This window comes from Balaenoptera ricei, chromosome 5 (genome assembly GCF_028023285.1).
Source record: "Balaenoptera ricei isolate mBalRic1 chromosome 5, mBalRic1.hap2, whole genome shotgun sequence".
NCBI classification, from domain to species: domain Eukaryota; kingdom Metazoa; phylum Chordata; class Mammalia; order Artiodactyla; family Balaenopteridae; genus Balaenoptera; species Balaenoptera ricei.
This window is the reverse complement of record NC_082643.1, coordinates 79,987,834-80,002,856: the sequence shown is the minus strand read 5'-3', so window position 1 is coordinate 80,002,856 and position 15,023 is coordinate 79,987,834. Positions and strand designations below refer to the sequence as shown.

The window sequence follows — 15,023 nt, the reverse complement described above, 5'->3', positions numbered from 1 at the left end:
GTGATTTAGGTTTCATGTTATGATTCCAAGAGCATTTTCTCTATAATTTCTCAGTTAGAATGACTTGCAAATAAAAAGAAGTCAAGTTCTTTTTAAGACTATACCACATTCATGTCTTATCCTAAGAGTGATAAGATAAAATGAGAGCCTGAACATGCAGAGAAAGAACACACCCCTTGTCTTGTAGATCCGGCTCCATTTAACATTGGAGCAATGAGATCATCCTCTCACTTAAGGCATTTGACCTGGTTCCAGAAGAATCTCAGGCCCAGACAGAATCTCAGAAGTTTCCTCTTCTACCTGATCCCTCCTACTCTCCAATCGCCCCCATCCCCACCCGGGATCCATCTTCAATGTGAAGCAATTTTAATGTGGCAAAAACATCAAGAACCCACACTCAAGTGGCCAAATACTCATCACTCTATCATTTATTTCACTAAAGAGGGGCTGAGTTTGGCAGCTCCGAGGCAGCTCATTGAGTCAGCGCTGGCTGTGTCCGGCCCCGTGCTACATGCACTATCTGCCCACGCTCTTATAATCCTGACGGCCTCCCTAAAAGGCACATATTATCTTCAGTCTATTATCTTCAGTTAGAAGATTGGGATCTGAAAACCTTAAGGTCACAGATGGCCAGAGTCATCTGAATGCCAAAGTTGTGCTCTGACGGGAGCTACAGTCGCGAGCCCTATGGCAAATCAAGGAAAGATGGTGGAAGGGAGGTTATCCTAAGGCAATGGAGTCTGGAGAGGGTTTGCAAGAGCATTTCAGAGCAGATGCCACACCAGGGCCGGGGCCCCTGGCTATGGATCTGAGGCGGCGCTGGGCAGCCTCAGCTGTACGGCTGGATGCCTGGGTTCCACTATTCATGTGGCTCTGATACTCCTCGTGTATCTACTTTTCTGAGAATAATTGCACCGACCGTGGGGTTTTGTGATTGTTGTCAGAAGTGATAGAAACTCAACCCCAAGGAGGTGAGACAAAAGAGGAATGTCCTTGGAATGTTCCTAAAGCTCGGAAGGGCAGCTGGGCCTCAGGGTCAAATGAATCTAGGCCTTGACAGCAAACCAGGACTGCCTCTCTTCCCTCTGCATGTTCCCTTCCTTTCTTCAGACCAGCTTCCTCGGCACGGCCTCGGTCACATCCAGCTGCAGTCAGGGGAGCGGGGCGCCTGGCTGGGTTCTAAGAGGGAGGAGAAGAGTTCTCCAAAGGAGGGGGCATCATCCCAGTAAGGGAGAGGCGCTGGGCTGATGGAGTTTCAGCTGCCCCCTGCACACACTACCTCTTCATCCTCAACTCTTTTTTCTACCTCTGTGCTTCTGCCTCCCCAATATTTGGACTCTCCTCTACTCTGTGGTTCCTCCACGAGGCTTCTGAACTGTAACTGTGGCTCAGCAAAAAGTGTCCTGGCTCAGCTCCACGCTTGGACAAAGTTATGTGTGCCTGGCCTCTTCACAAGCCACCTTGCTCAGCTGTGGTGGGACAGACACACACAGACCCTTTACCAAGCTACCGAGCTTGGCTGCTGACGATGACAGGGCACTCCATCAGGCTGGCCATGGAGACCATGGCAGGCACCATGACTTTGCATGCATTTTCCTAGTCCTTAAAAGTCCGGAGAGATAGGTCATTTTACAGCTGAGGCAACTGCATCTCAGAAGGTAAGGTAAGGGACTTCCCTGGTGGTCCAGTGGCCTAAGACTCCGCACTCCCAATGCAGGCAGCCCGGGGTTCGATCCCTGGTCAGGGAACTAGATCCCCACATGCCGCAACTAAGAGTTTGCATTCCGCAACTAAAGATCCCGCATGCTGCAACGAAGATCCTGAAAGCCGCAACTAAGACCCGGCGCAGCCAAATAAATAAATAAATATTTTTAAAAAAAAAAAAGAAAAGAAGGTAAGGTAAGTTCCCCAACATTACACAGCAGTGAGTGTCAGAGCCACTATTCAAACCCAGCAGCAAAGGCCGGGGCTACTGCTCTGACACCACACTGCTTCTCACAGTCACACCACTTCCGTGGCAGGATTCAGGGCATGGGGTTTCCTCCAAAGCAGAACTCAGTTATTTCTACCAGCATCCGCACGTGCAGGGAAATAAGTTCCCAGGTGAGAAACTGGGATTTCCTATGAGAAAGACAATAGAGACCAGCTAGTAGGGCCAGAAAATGAGTTAGGAAAAATCCAAGCTTCAATTTTTACTCCCATAAAATAGCTGATGATAATCTTTCATTTTTAAAGGTAGACTTTTGTTTATTTATTCATTCAGCGAATCATCATGAAATCATGCCTACGTACTTTCTGAGCGCCCGGCCCTGAAAGACACACCACCACCAATAAATGGTCCAGGAGCTACGCTTCCTGCACTTCTCTCATTCGGCCGGCAGAGGGGGCAAGTGCCAGCTCTGTGCGAGGCGGACAACCGCCTGCCTGGGTAGCCGCCGAAGCGGGTGGGCAGCGACACCAGCTGGGCGGCCAGAGAATGCCGGGGACAGAGTCCCAGGTGCCCTTTCAGGTGTTTGGAGCTACCATGAGGGATCTCCAGGAAGATCTGAGAACAGTCCTGAAGAATGGTCCTGGGAAGATGAGGAATGAACAAAGGAAGCCCTGGATAGAACCTGCCCTGCAGACAAAAGGGCCAGAGGATTTAAGAACTGGTAAGGACCTCGGGTGAAAAACAGAGTCTCCTTTGACCACAGCCAAGCCCTGAATGGTGGGACCCCACTTCCAAAGCACCAACATCCTGCTGTCCTCAGTGGGAGGGAAGGAAGTGTTCCTCCACACTTCCACTATATCAGATCAGGGTGGAGGAAGGCTCGATATCTGGATTTGAAAAGGAAGTGCAGGAGCATACAAGGCCATGGACCATCAGTCCCCGTGGCAAGTTCACCCAGGACCTGCCGGTGAGAGAGCGGAATCCTAGGGAGGATCTTAGAGAGGATATCAAAAGGCTGACTGATTAAGAACAAAACCTGTAACCCCAAATGACCCCTTTCTACTATAAAATGAGATTTGGGGGAATTCCTAACATCCTCCCTGGTGCATATATGCTGGGTTTCCTGGTTTTCAAGAGCTGAAAATTGTAAAATCAGCTTTTCCACTTCCTTAGCATAAGCTGTTATTGATCATCTTGTTTTCAAGGCAGACACACACACACACACACACACACACACACACACACACACACACGAAAATTCAAAATCAGAATCCAATGAGGCACCCCAAAGAGTGAAGTTTGCTGTATATAATTTTTTAAAATATTTTAATTATTGTTTATCAAATTAGAATTTGGCAGTAAACATCACTTTTCAAAAAGACATTACTTATATATTAACAAATCAATCGATGCATTCAGTCTGGTAGCTTTGTAAGAATCTATGACTTCAGTTTTTCTAGCTCAGCTTTGCTTAACTCATGGTAAACCCCTGGGAAACTAGGAAACTTTGTGCTCACTCCTAGGGATTTTAACACTGAGTTTGTCTCTTCACCCCAAGAATGAAGAACTAACTCATCTGCAGTACCATGACACTGAAATAATTCAGGAAAGACACCATCACTTTTCTGAAGAGGTTGGTAAACAGCAGGTGTTTTATTCAGAAAACTAGAAAGAGCAAGTACTCCTGCCACATCTTGATGATTTCTGTATGCTAAATGCATCGCCACGCACCCTCCCATAGAAAATCCTCCTACCGATATCCTGTTCTTCCTGATACCACTTGTTACTTCACCATCAATCAAATCTGTAAGCACCTGACACATGACATCAATTGATTCAAGGTGCTCTGGGCAGTCATTAGATCTTTTAAACCTGTCAAACCATACACTGGAGATTCCTCCTTTCAAAGAAGTGTATGGCCTGGGAGGAGCTGTTAGATAACTAAATTTTATGTGTTGGAACGTTAAATCTTCATTTAAAACTTGCTTGATCCACGTTCTCAATCCTTGTCCAGAATCGCCTGAGCCGTGCAGGAAGATCAGAGAGGCGCTGTGCCTCGCAGCCGGTGACCCATGCAGCGGGGCAGGCGCCCTGAACCCGACAGAGCCGCCACGACTGCCGCCACGACCCTGCCGCATATAAATTTTAAGAAATTTAACCGGGATGTGAAGGGAAGATGGAACGCAGATGATGACAAATGACTCTGTGTTAAAACTGAATCACACAAGCCCGCCCGAGGTGTGGGGAACAAAGGCGCTGACCTAAGTAAATTTGGCAAACAGGCTTCTGGCTGTCGGATTCTCTAAGGCTCAAAACTAGAAGAATAAGTACACAGCATAGTGCTCTAGCTGGAAACCTATTCCTCACAGGAGTATGTATTCAAACTACTTGATACGCATGCTAGGGCTGAGACACTGTATAAAAATATTATAGATTGTAAGAGCCAGGTTTCTTTACTGTTGGGGAAAAGTCACAAAGAAGGAAAGTGGGAAGGTCAGAGGGAACCCCGTGGAGCTAGACTGGGGTCAGAGGCAGCAGTCGGGACTCACGCTTTTGTTCTAAAGAGAGTTACATAAAGATGTGTGTATATGAACGGGTTAGTAGTGTGTGTGTGTATGTAGTTGTGTGCTCAGAGGCAGTAACACCCCAGTATCAATGAGCACACCCAGTGCTCTGATCTCTAGTTCTAAACACCATTCTCCAATAAAAGGAACCAGGGCTCCTTGATTAGTTAGTGGTGGATTCCGAGGCTAAGACAAGGAAAACACAAGATGAGAAGACGAGCCTGGAGCAGCTCGTGGTTCTGGAAAGTAAGAAAGGGCAAAAGGGCTAAAGAGGAAGGCAGAAAGAAATAAAGAGAAGGAGCCATGTCGAAGGGACACAGGCACCAACCTGAAAGAGCCCCTCCCACAGTAAAAACAGCTGCAGGCAAGATCCACCAATGGATGGTGCAGTGGGTTGAACTGTGTCCCCTAAAAAAGTATGTCAGGGCTTTCCTGGTGGCTCAGTGGTTGAGAATCTGCCTGCCAATGCAGGGGACACGGGTTCGGGCCCTGGTCTGGGAAGATCCCACATGCCACGGAGCAACTAGGCCCGTGAGCCACAACTACTGAGCCTGCGCGTCTGGAACCTGTGCTCCACAATAAGAGAGGCCGCGATAGTGAGAGGCCCGTGCACCGCGATGAAGAGTGGCCCCCGCTCGCTGCAACTAGAGAAAGCCCTCGCACAGAAATGAAGACCCAACACAGCCAAAAATAAATTAATTAATTAAAAAAAATTTTTTTAAAAAGAAGTATGTTTAAGTCCTAACCCCAGGTTCCCATGAAGATGATCGTATTTGGAATTAGGGTCTTTGCAAATGTGATCAAGTTAAGATGAAGTCATCCTAGATTACAGTGGGTCCTATATCCAATGACTAGTGTCCCCATGAGAAGAGGAGAGGACAGAGGCCCACACCCAGGGAAGCCAGTCATGTGAAGACAGAGGCAGACAATTGGAGGGAAGCAGCTACACAGCATGGAACGCCAGGACTGCCAGCAACCACCAGGAGGCAGGAGGGGGCGTGGGACAGCTTCTCCCTTGGGACTCAGAAGGAACCAACCCTGCAGACACCTTGATTTCAGACTTTTGGCCTCCTGAACTGTGAAAGAATAAATTTCTATCGTCTTAGGCCACCCAGTTTGCTTTTTACAGGAGCCCAAAGAAACTAATACAGGTGGTAAAATTAAACGGTGAAAGTTTAAGCAGAAATAGGGTATGTGCCTAATCTCAAAATATCTCCCCTCAAATATTTATTAATTACAAAGGGAAAAATAGTGACTTTACCAGAATGAAAGCTGGTGGCCACCACCTTGACCGAATGGTGGAGGTTGACATCATGGCCTCCCCCACCAGCCCCCAATATGGAGCAACGGGAAGGGCGTCCTTCGCATAATGCAAACCCTCAGTCTAGTCAGGAGGAACAGCTGGTACACTGAGGTTGAAGGGCACTCTGCAACATGACTGACCGGTACACGCTATAACATGTCAAGATCATGAAAAATAAGAAAAGACTGAGGGAAAATCACAGGTCAGAGGAGATTTAGGAGGCCGAAACTAAATGCAGTGGGAAATCTGGAACAGAACAAGGATGGTAGTGGGATAATTGGTGAGACCGGAATAATGCTGTGACTTAATTCGTAGTATTATACTGATGTTAATTTCTTAGTTTTTTTTAAATAAATTTATTTATTTTCATTTTTGGTTGTGTTGTGTCTTTGTTGCTGCGTGCAGGCTTTCTCTAGTTGCGGCGAGCAGTGGCTTCTTTCATTGCGGAGCACGGGCTCTAGGCGCACAGGCTTCAGTAGTTGTGGTGCACGGGCTTAGTTGCTCCGCGGCATGTGGGATCTTCCTGGACCAGGGCTCGAACCCTGGTTCAAATCCCCTGAATTGGCAGGCAGATTCTTACCACTTCGCTACCAGGGAAGCCCTAATTTCTTAGTTTTGATCATTGTTCTGTGGTTATGTAAGATGATACCATAAGGAAATGTGGGGTGAAGGGTATACAAGAACTCTTTGTACTGCTTTTGCAACTGTTCCTTACATCCAAAATTATCTCCACATTTTAAAAATAATAATCAGGGGTGAGGATGGTATTACTACGGGGGGAAGGAGGAATCCAATGGGGAAAGTCAGCCAAATGATCACTTGACAATTCAGACGTAAGAAATCAGGCACTGTGATATTAAGCTCGATAAATTATACCAACCACAATTGTACTTTCAGTACCCAAGGCACCAACAATTGGATCATTCAAAAACAACTCACTCTGTTTAACGTTTTTATTTTTAACTCTGCTTTGGTAGTACAAAAGTCATAGAAGTACAAACCAGACAGTTAAAAATACATTTGACACTCGGTGAAAAATTTCCTTTACAAATTTTTACATTGAGGTGGTAGCCAACTCATTTATTACATCAGAAGTTAGTCCATCATTAGTGTTTTATACAGTAACTTTGTTGTGGGTCTCCAAGCCTTCTAAAGGAGGAAAAACACAAAAGGCCTGTAAACATCCGTTGCTTTGGGAACACTTAAAGATTCTTATTAGGTAATATAAACCAGTAAAAAGCATACATGTTGAAAATATTGAATGCTTAACTTTTGGCATATTTGGAAGCCAGTCAGACAACAACTGCTCAAGTATTAGAAAATATTTAAAACATACTCTTGGTATAAATACAATTTAAATATTTTGAGTATTCTCTTGCCTGTTGTATTGCTATTAAAGAAAAACAAGCGATCTGACCTGAATAAAATTATAAAATAATTAAAGCTGAAGAATATCTTACACTTTATCCCTCACCATTCCGGGGGCATAATATTTTTAAAACAAAAAATGATTCCTCTTTATAAAACTAAAACTATTGGTCTAGACTGCACGCATATTATTTACACTAATACACACCCCCAAAATTCCTATATTGCTACTTTCTGGACCACCGTGAAATTTATTTCCATATTGCCTTCCCCTGGTCTACTGTGTGTATGCATGTACACATGTACAGCTTTTAATTAGTTGTCAGCAAAAATTCACATGAAATTGAACCTACCATTCATTTAAAAGGTTAGACATTTTTAGTCTGGTGCCAGAAAAAGAATGGATACTTTAAAGTACATTTTCATGGGAATCATCTTTTGGGAGTCAAATGAGAATTGTGCTTTCTTTTTGAAATAAAGGAAGTGCCAAGGGACCATACCAACATGGAGGCAGGTCTTGAAGATTTCCCTATACCTGGACTCCCCAACCTCTTGGCCCAGACCTCCCATAAATGTACTACTACCTTCACCTCTGGGTTCTTTGAGGTGTTTTGTAAACTGTAAAGCTTTTTTTTTTTTTTTTAAGTGGGGTATTCCACACCTACAGGGGAAAGTAACCCTCAAGAATCCTTTAAATAACAGGCACTAGCTACAAGATGGAGAACAGGAAGAACACCAAGCAAAACATACCAGAGGAAGGTGTGGGTCCATCTTGCACCAGAAGTGGAGATCGTCTTGTTTTGTTTTAGCCTTGAGTTGTCAAAACAAGACTTTTTTTTTTAGTGACTTTAAACCATTTCCCCCTTTATTCAATGGCTAAATAAGATTTTCTTAGCTTGAGTTAAAACAAACAAACAAACAAAAAACAACCAAAACTCTCAATATTTTATAAGTGACCTGGGAGTGGCATGCTGGTAGCAGGTCAGTGCTGATTTCTCGTCTCTGAATCCAAAGTCTAGCATCTGGTTCCCTCTGACTCCATGATCCCTTGGGGGATCAACTGCCCAGGGTTAGACTATATCTTCAAGGAGCCTTCACCACCAAAGATTCATCTTTTATCTTTTGTAACAGTTAAACTATAAGGGGATCATCTTACAACCAGTAGCAAAATGAGATCTAAGGGTTGGGGGAACAGAAGCCCAGGCACACAGACATGTGTGTACATACACACACACACACACACACACACACACACACACACACACCCTGAGCATTAGCTCAGACTATACACATATAGTTCACAGACACACACACCCTGAGCATTAGCTCAGACTATACACATATAGTTCACAGACACACACACCCTGAGCATTAGCTCAGACTATACACATATAGTTCACAGACACACACACCCTGAGCATTAGCTCAGACTATACACATATAGTTCACAGACACACACACCCTGAGCATTAGCTCAGACTATACACATATAGTTCACAGACACACACACCCTGAGCATTAGCTCAGACTATACACATATAGTTTACAGACACACATACCCTGAGCATTAGCTCAGACTATACACATATAGTTCCATTGTACATAGTTATCATACTGGAAAAATTGCAGTGTGTACACCAAGGCCACAGATAGGGGATTGGGAGGAGTGGTGGTTGGGAAGACAAAAACATGAGCTCTTTTCCTCCCTGGAAATGTAATAAATTTTGCATCAGACATTTTTAAACCAAAACTTGTTTCAAAGCAAACTGAATTCTGTATCCAGCATAGCAACAGTATTCCCTTTTAGCTTTCATCTACATGCCTGCAGACTCCACCATAGAAATTGTATAAAAGATAAAAAAATAATTCCCTAGGCAACTTTATATGTCATAAGTTTTCAGTCTCTTAGAAGTCTTCACATAAAGTCACTCCTGCAAGAGAAAACAAAAAAGGTAAAGCTTGGCAAGCATCATATCACATGTTAATCTGGCCTAAATATTTAAGAACACAGAGGAATTGTAATCCATCCTCACCCCGTCCCACCCCATCCCACTGCATTCCTTCCCCCATTACACATTTCTTCTTTGAAATCAGTCTAAGGAAATTTAAGCACGAAAATTTCCAAAGGACCTCTTTATTGAGGTTTTATAAACCAAGAAAGAACAGAACTTGAGAACCACAGTAGACTGACGGCAGCAGTCTGTTTTAATACAAGTTTCTGGGGTGACTGGTGGGCATTCTTCCTGTGAGTCCTTTAGCACTTCTTCTCAGGAACCTGTTCTTTAACTCTTCAGCTACATTCTGTCAAGTAATGAGCAACAGGGCGAACGTGGTCAGTCACAAGGAACCCTGCATGTGTCAGGTAATGTGACCTTCCCAGGCCACACCAAATTGAGTTAACTCTGCATCTCCACTGAGCAAAGGGTGCAGCTTGGCTGGGACTTCACTGGGCGAGTACGAACACAATGATAAAATGCTCAATCTTCAGCCTTCACTGTACCTTGCAAGGCTCTGTATTATATTTTTAAGTTCTTCTAACAATTGGCCCATGTCAACATCTGTGTTTACATTACAAATGAAGCCCCCTATAAACCTGCAAAATAATTTTTTATTTTTCAAAGTTTTGTGTTTGTTTTTTGTTTTTCTACAGTAGTCTCATCTACGTGACAGTTATGTACCCCTTTACTTTCCTGTTTTGAAGACCCAGGATAGGATTAAAATTCTACACTTGACTGTGTATATTGAAACATACACACAATGCAGGCAAACCTACACCAGGTTAAGGAACAAAACATTCTCTTGTCTCCCCAAATTGTGTTTCCTATAAATGCTAAACAAAAACAGAGATGAAACCAGCTTACAGAAATATGAAGAAATAGCAAAAAGTCAATAGGTTGTCTTCACTGAAGTATTACTTTGTACTTATTTTATAGCTCATCCTTCACATGTAGCCTAATATTATCCATATTAATCTTTTCTGTCACTATGTCATTTATAATAATCAGTGTGTGTGTGTGTGTGTGTGTGTGTGTATATGTGAAGGAGAGAGAGACAGAAAGGGGGATCTCCCAAACTAAATGGGTTGGGGAAAGGACCCTTACCCCCTTAGCTGAAAAGGAAATAAAGCATTGTCCTCTAAAACAGCAAGAACCAAGTTCTTAATTATAAATGAATAAGTAATTCCCTGCTCTGCATTGCTACAACCTAGCATGGCTAAACTATGGATTTGTACAATAAAACTGAACAAAGTCAAGTCTGGGAATACTGTCATTTGAGAGTCGATTAATGTGGAAGACACTAGCAGGGAAAAAAGTAGAAAAGCCAGAGGTGGAAAAATTCTCCTAAGAGGAAAAAAAAAAAAGCTAAAAGATAGGAGAGAATTTTCCCAGTAAAACTTCAAACTAGGCCATTATCTAGAAAAAAGGTGTTCAACTACTTTTATGTCTCCTCTTTTTATCAGTGGCTCCCTTAGACCTGGACTTTTTTGCATCAAGGAAAACAAGAAGGTCAGGAGCAAGGGATGTCAGAATGAAATGTTTCATCACAGTAAGAGTTTTCATTCCAACGTAGTAGAACTTCCCATTTAGAGTTCTTTGCACAGGTTTGACCAACTTTAAGGAGTGGGCATGTAAGACCAAGGCTGGGCTACACAGGAGGGGTCTGGAGCCAGTGGCCTGTCCCCAGATCCAGACCCCTGTGACTAGCTGTTGAACCTTGGTCTCTCTGCAGCATCCCTCGTAGGGCTGTTGGGGGTTTTACATAAGATGATATACGTACAATGCTTAATACAGGGCCAAGCAGTCAGTACCCTCCTAAAAGTTAGCTGTCGTGACCATAACCAGCATCCCAGCACAGTGGCTCTCTTCCACAATGGCCTTATGCAGCTGATTAAAACTGCACTGCACACAATATCTTTGAAAGAGAACGTGAAAAATACAAAATGCTGCTTAAAAGTCTTCATTACTAATACCAGGAACAAGGCAGAAAAAAGGAAAGTTAACCTTTTCAGGCTCTATTGAAAACTACCCAGCAGTGATTCACAGTTCTGGGCTCTCTGTCTTCACACACACTTAACAAAAGGGAAGCTTTGACCAGCACAGCAGCTCTCAATTTCCAGATAAATACCTGTCTTATCTGAGTGATAATCTAGAGGAAAGAAGATACCGCATTTTGTACAGCTTGTAAATTTCCAACTGCAGCCTTATTTCTGGGACTGTGTCATGGTGCATTTGACATTGTTGAATTTCTTCTCATTCCATTCTACAGCTGTGCATACGACCATATTGATAAACAAACACATACTTTAAAATAGTATTTCTTTACCGCAACATATTAATATTAAAAGTTGCCTTCTCTACAGGCACACAGCAGTCAGAGACCAGGAGCAGGCCGGCATGAATGCTAGCGAAGGCTAGCAGCCGCGGACCAGAGGGAGAGAAAACACTCCACCCACCTGTTGTTCTCAGCTCGCATCACCGTGGGACCCCACCATATTTAACAAGACTGATCTATCTTTTTTGGGTGGGATAGGGTGGGGAAATTTGGTGATTACTGTCTTACACAAGTGAGTGCTCAAGCTGGGAGAAATGAAGCGAAACTTCCTTACACTGAAAAGACGATTCAGAAATCCCAAGTGTGACCACGTCCATCATACAACAAGACTGATGGAGAGAAATTAAGAACCTCAGAAACAATTTATCTGGAAAGAAAAGGTCATCTTTTTCTCTAGAATTTATTGCTTTTTTACACAATTCTAATTAGATGAAGCTAGAATTCCATTATGGTGTTAAGGTTCCACAGGAGCCACAACAGAGCTTTGGTTAGGACGCACGTGTGCCTTGTGCAAAAAGGGTTCTCTAGAAAAAAGGGTCTGGTCCCTTTAAAAATGAGAACCATGTCTTAAGAAACTAGAAGCCTAAACAGATTAACAGACAGTGAACACTAAGACCTCAAAGGACAGGGGATTAAGGAAGGAAGAATGTCTGATTAATAACAATAGTGGCTGACATTTACGGAGTGCTTTCTACGCACCAGGCACTGCAGTGCTAAGCGCTCCGGATTCAGTAACTCAATCTTTTCAATGACTCCATGAGTCAATGACGATTCTCATTTCCATAAGTGCACACTGAGGCTTGCAGGTTCAAGGCCACGCAATTAATCATAAGAAAGCAGTGATTCCAGCCCAGGCTGTCCCACCTGGAAGCCACAGTCGCCGCCACACCAATCACGCGGAGATATCCACCGAGCCATGAGGTCTTCTGCGGCCTGTCCTTCTCTGCTCTTTCCTGAATAACGCCAGTGGGAAACTGTGCACTCCTTGTAGTTTTGAATTTTCTCACATGAGATTTGGATCTTACTGGGAAGTCTGAAGGTTGCTCTTTCCTGAGTTATAGCTTCACAACAATTTAAATGTGTTCACATATTTAGCAATAATGGGCTTCCCAAGTGACAATAGCTGAACGTTTGTGATCTACCAGCCCTTGGGATGGTGAGAGTCAGAGCACTTTATTCCAAGTAAAATGTAATTGACATCAAAAGTTATTCTGTATCTGGAAACACAAGCGTTCTCCTGGGAAGGATTTAAATGCAATTCAGCAGTTCCCTCTTAGTCTCAATAAACCTCTGATTCAACGTCTACGCTAGCTACAGGTAGAATAATTTAAGACTCTGAATGGTCCCACCTCTTTCTAATAAGGAAAACAAAACAAGTTAAACGTTGCCTCTTGACTGCCTTGTGAGCAAGAGTCCAGCTACCCGCATTTAGTAAGCCTCTACCTGAGTGTCAAACAAAACTACAACATCTTATAGGTTATGTTTAACCTGCCTCTCTGAGCCTCAGGAAAATTAAGAAATATCAAAAACCATTAATTTTTCACACTTTTATTTGCTAAGTGTTTAAATAGGTCTCACCTGACATAATATTATAATAATAACATCAAGTATTTGGCTATTTAGCACTTGCTAAGTGCCAAAGAACAACATCCCTATGAGGTAGGGGGTATTATAATTATTAAACCCACTTGACAGATGGAGAAGTCAGAGGCTAAGGAACTTGCCCAAGATTACACAGCTAAAAAGTGTCCGGCTAGGACTTGGGCACAAGGAGTCTGGTTCCAGAACCTATACTGTGGAGCTACTATAGCATTGTACATCCTTGCAGAAAATAGACAACTTACAGAAAACAGGGACTACTATTTCCTTAGCTATTTAATGTTAGTAGATTCAAAGTTTCGAGTTACAAATGAAGAAAAATAAAAATCCTGGTTATAACTATTAATTCCCTCTTCTATCTTGTTCTAGGCCAAAATGTCACCAAAGGCATTTCATTTTCTGCCTCCCTCGAGCCCCTTAGGTCTGCCTTTTCGTCCTCCGAAGTCTCCATGAGCCTCCAGTGCTGCAGTTTCTGCGGCAAAAAGGCAGATGTTGCAGCCCTCTTTCCTAAGCCTTGTCAGAGGGCAGGCAGGGCCACCGGGGAGGACAGATAAGCTCCCTGAGGGGTCACTTTCTGGTCAGCACTAGGGAGGCGCCCTGGAGCAGACCCTGCCGAGGTAGATAACTGAGGAGAGGAGATAGCTTTGGTGGCAATTCAAAACAAAACAAAACAAAACCCTCTGGGCCCTCATGTTATCTAAATTCTGGGAATACTCGCAAATATGTTTCAGTCTCTTCTGTACACAGAACAAGGCTGTGGAAGAATAACTTAGAACATCAGTGTTGATGACAGCAAAATATGTTTTTAGGTCCACCCAAAACTCTCAGATTATGTCTGTAAATGTTTCGGGGCTATTCCCAACAACAAAGAGGACATACGACGTTTTAAACGTGTCCAGCATTTTCACTCCTCATGGCTCAATCAATGTGGGAGCATAAAAAATAGTCCACAGACCTTATCAGTCATCAACTTCAATAAAAAGCAAGGTGCAGACAAGTATCTAAGCTCTCATTCGTGGAAGGGCAAAGGAGGGGGCTGTAGACACGTATATATGTTGTTTAAGTAGGTATACGCATAGGATAATCCTGAAAGGATATAGAGGACACGGACAACCGTGGTCCCCTGTTGGGAAGGGGACTGCGAGATGACATGTGTGTGGTGGGTAGAAGGGGCATAGACAGGGTGAAGACATTCTTTTTTCATCCTGCAGCCTTTTATGGTGCTTAAATATTGTATTGTGTTCATGCCTTATTTTTCAATTTTAAAAATGATTCAATTTCAAACACTTGCAATACCCAGGACCTCAGAGACATTGAAGGGACTGAACTATAGGAAGCCCAAGTCCAGGCTCTGGAATAAACCATCCGCATGACCTTGTACAGCGTAATGTCCTAGGGCCTCCTTACTCTAAAACTAGGGGACCAAGGGGGCATGGGGAGAAAAATCACTACAAAAACTAGAACAGAAGCTCCATGAAAGCATGGCCCTTGTCTGTCCTTTTTCCACACTGCTGCACCCCTAAGGCCTGGCACAAAGTAGGGGCTCAACAAATACTTTTAAAAGATGTTAATTGTACTTGAGTTGACCTGAACTAGCCATCACAGCTCCTCTGAGATCTCGAAGTCTATGATCTTAGTCGACTTGTTAGAAAACAGAATAGCTCACAAACCTGGACTGATCCAGGCACAGCCAAAAGACATCAGATGGTCCCCATAGGAGACCAAGCCTGGGGAAGGTTGATAATGTTGAAATGATCACTGCTGTGAGTTACCGGGCTAAACTGAATGCAGATTTTTTTCTTTGTTGAAGCAAAGCTCCCTTGAACTTCAAAGCCACTGAGCATATCGGCCCCAAAGTATGGATTTCTTCCCACCCAAGCCCTCTCCCTCCCCAGCCCAGGGATCTGGGAAAAATTCATCCTTCTGA

At 43.5% G+C, this 15,023-nt stretch overlaps 1 protein-coding gene and 1 pseudogene across 1 annotated transcript in view; both read right to left on the bottom strand.

Moving 5' to 3' along the window:
• Window positions 1–3,345: 3,345 nt before the first annotated feature.
• Window positions 3,346–11,638, bottom strand: LOC132366247 (lysophospholipase-like protein 1; annotated as a pseudogene).
• The window catches only part of RELL1 (RELT like 1), a 61,174-nt gene continuing 52,887 nt past the window's right edge, over window positions 6,737–15,023 (bottom strand). Inside the window, exon 7 of the mRNA XM_059923214.1 lies at window positions 6,737–9,096. The gene's annotated coding sequence lies outside the window, so the exon portion shown is untranslated. The remainder of the gene's footprint in view (window positions 9,097–15,023) is intronic.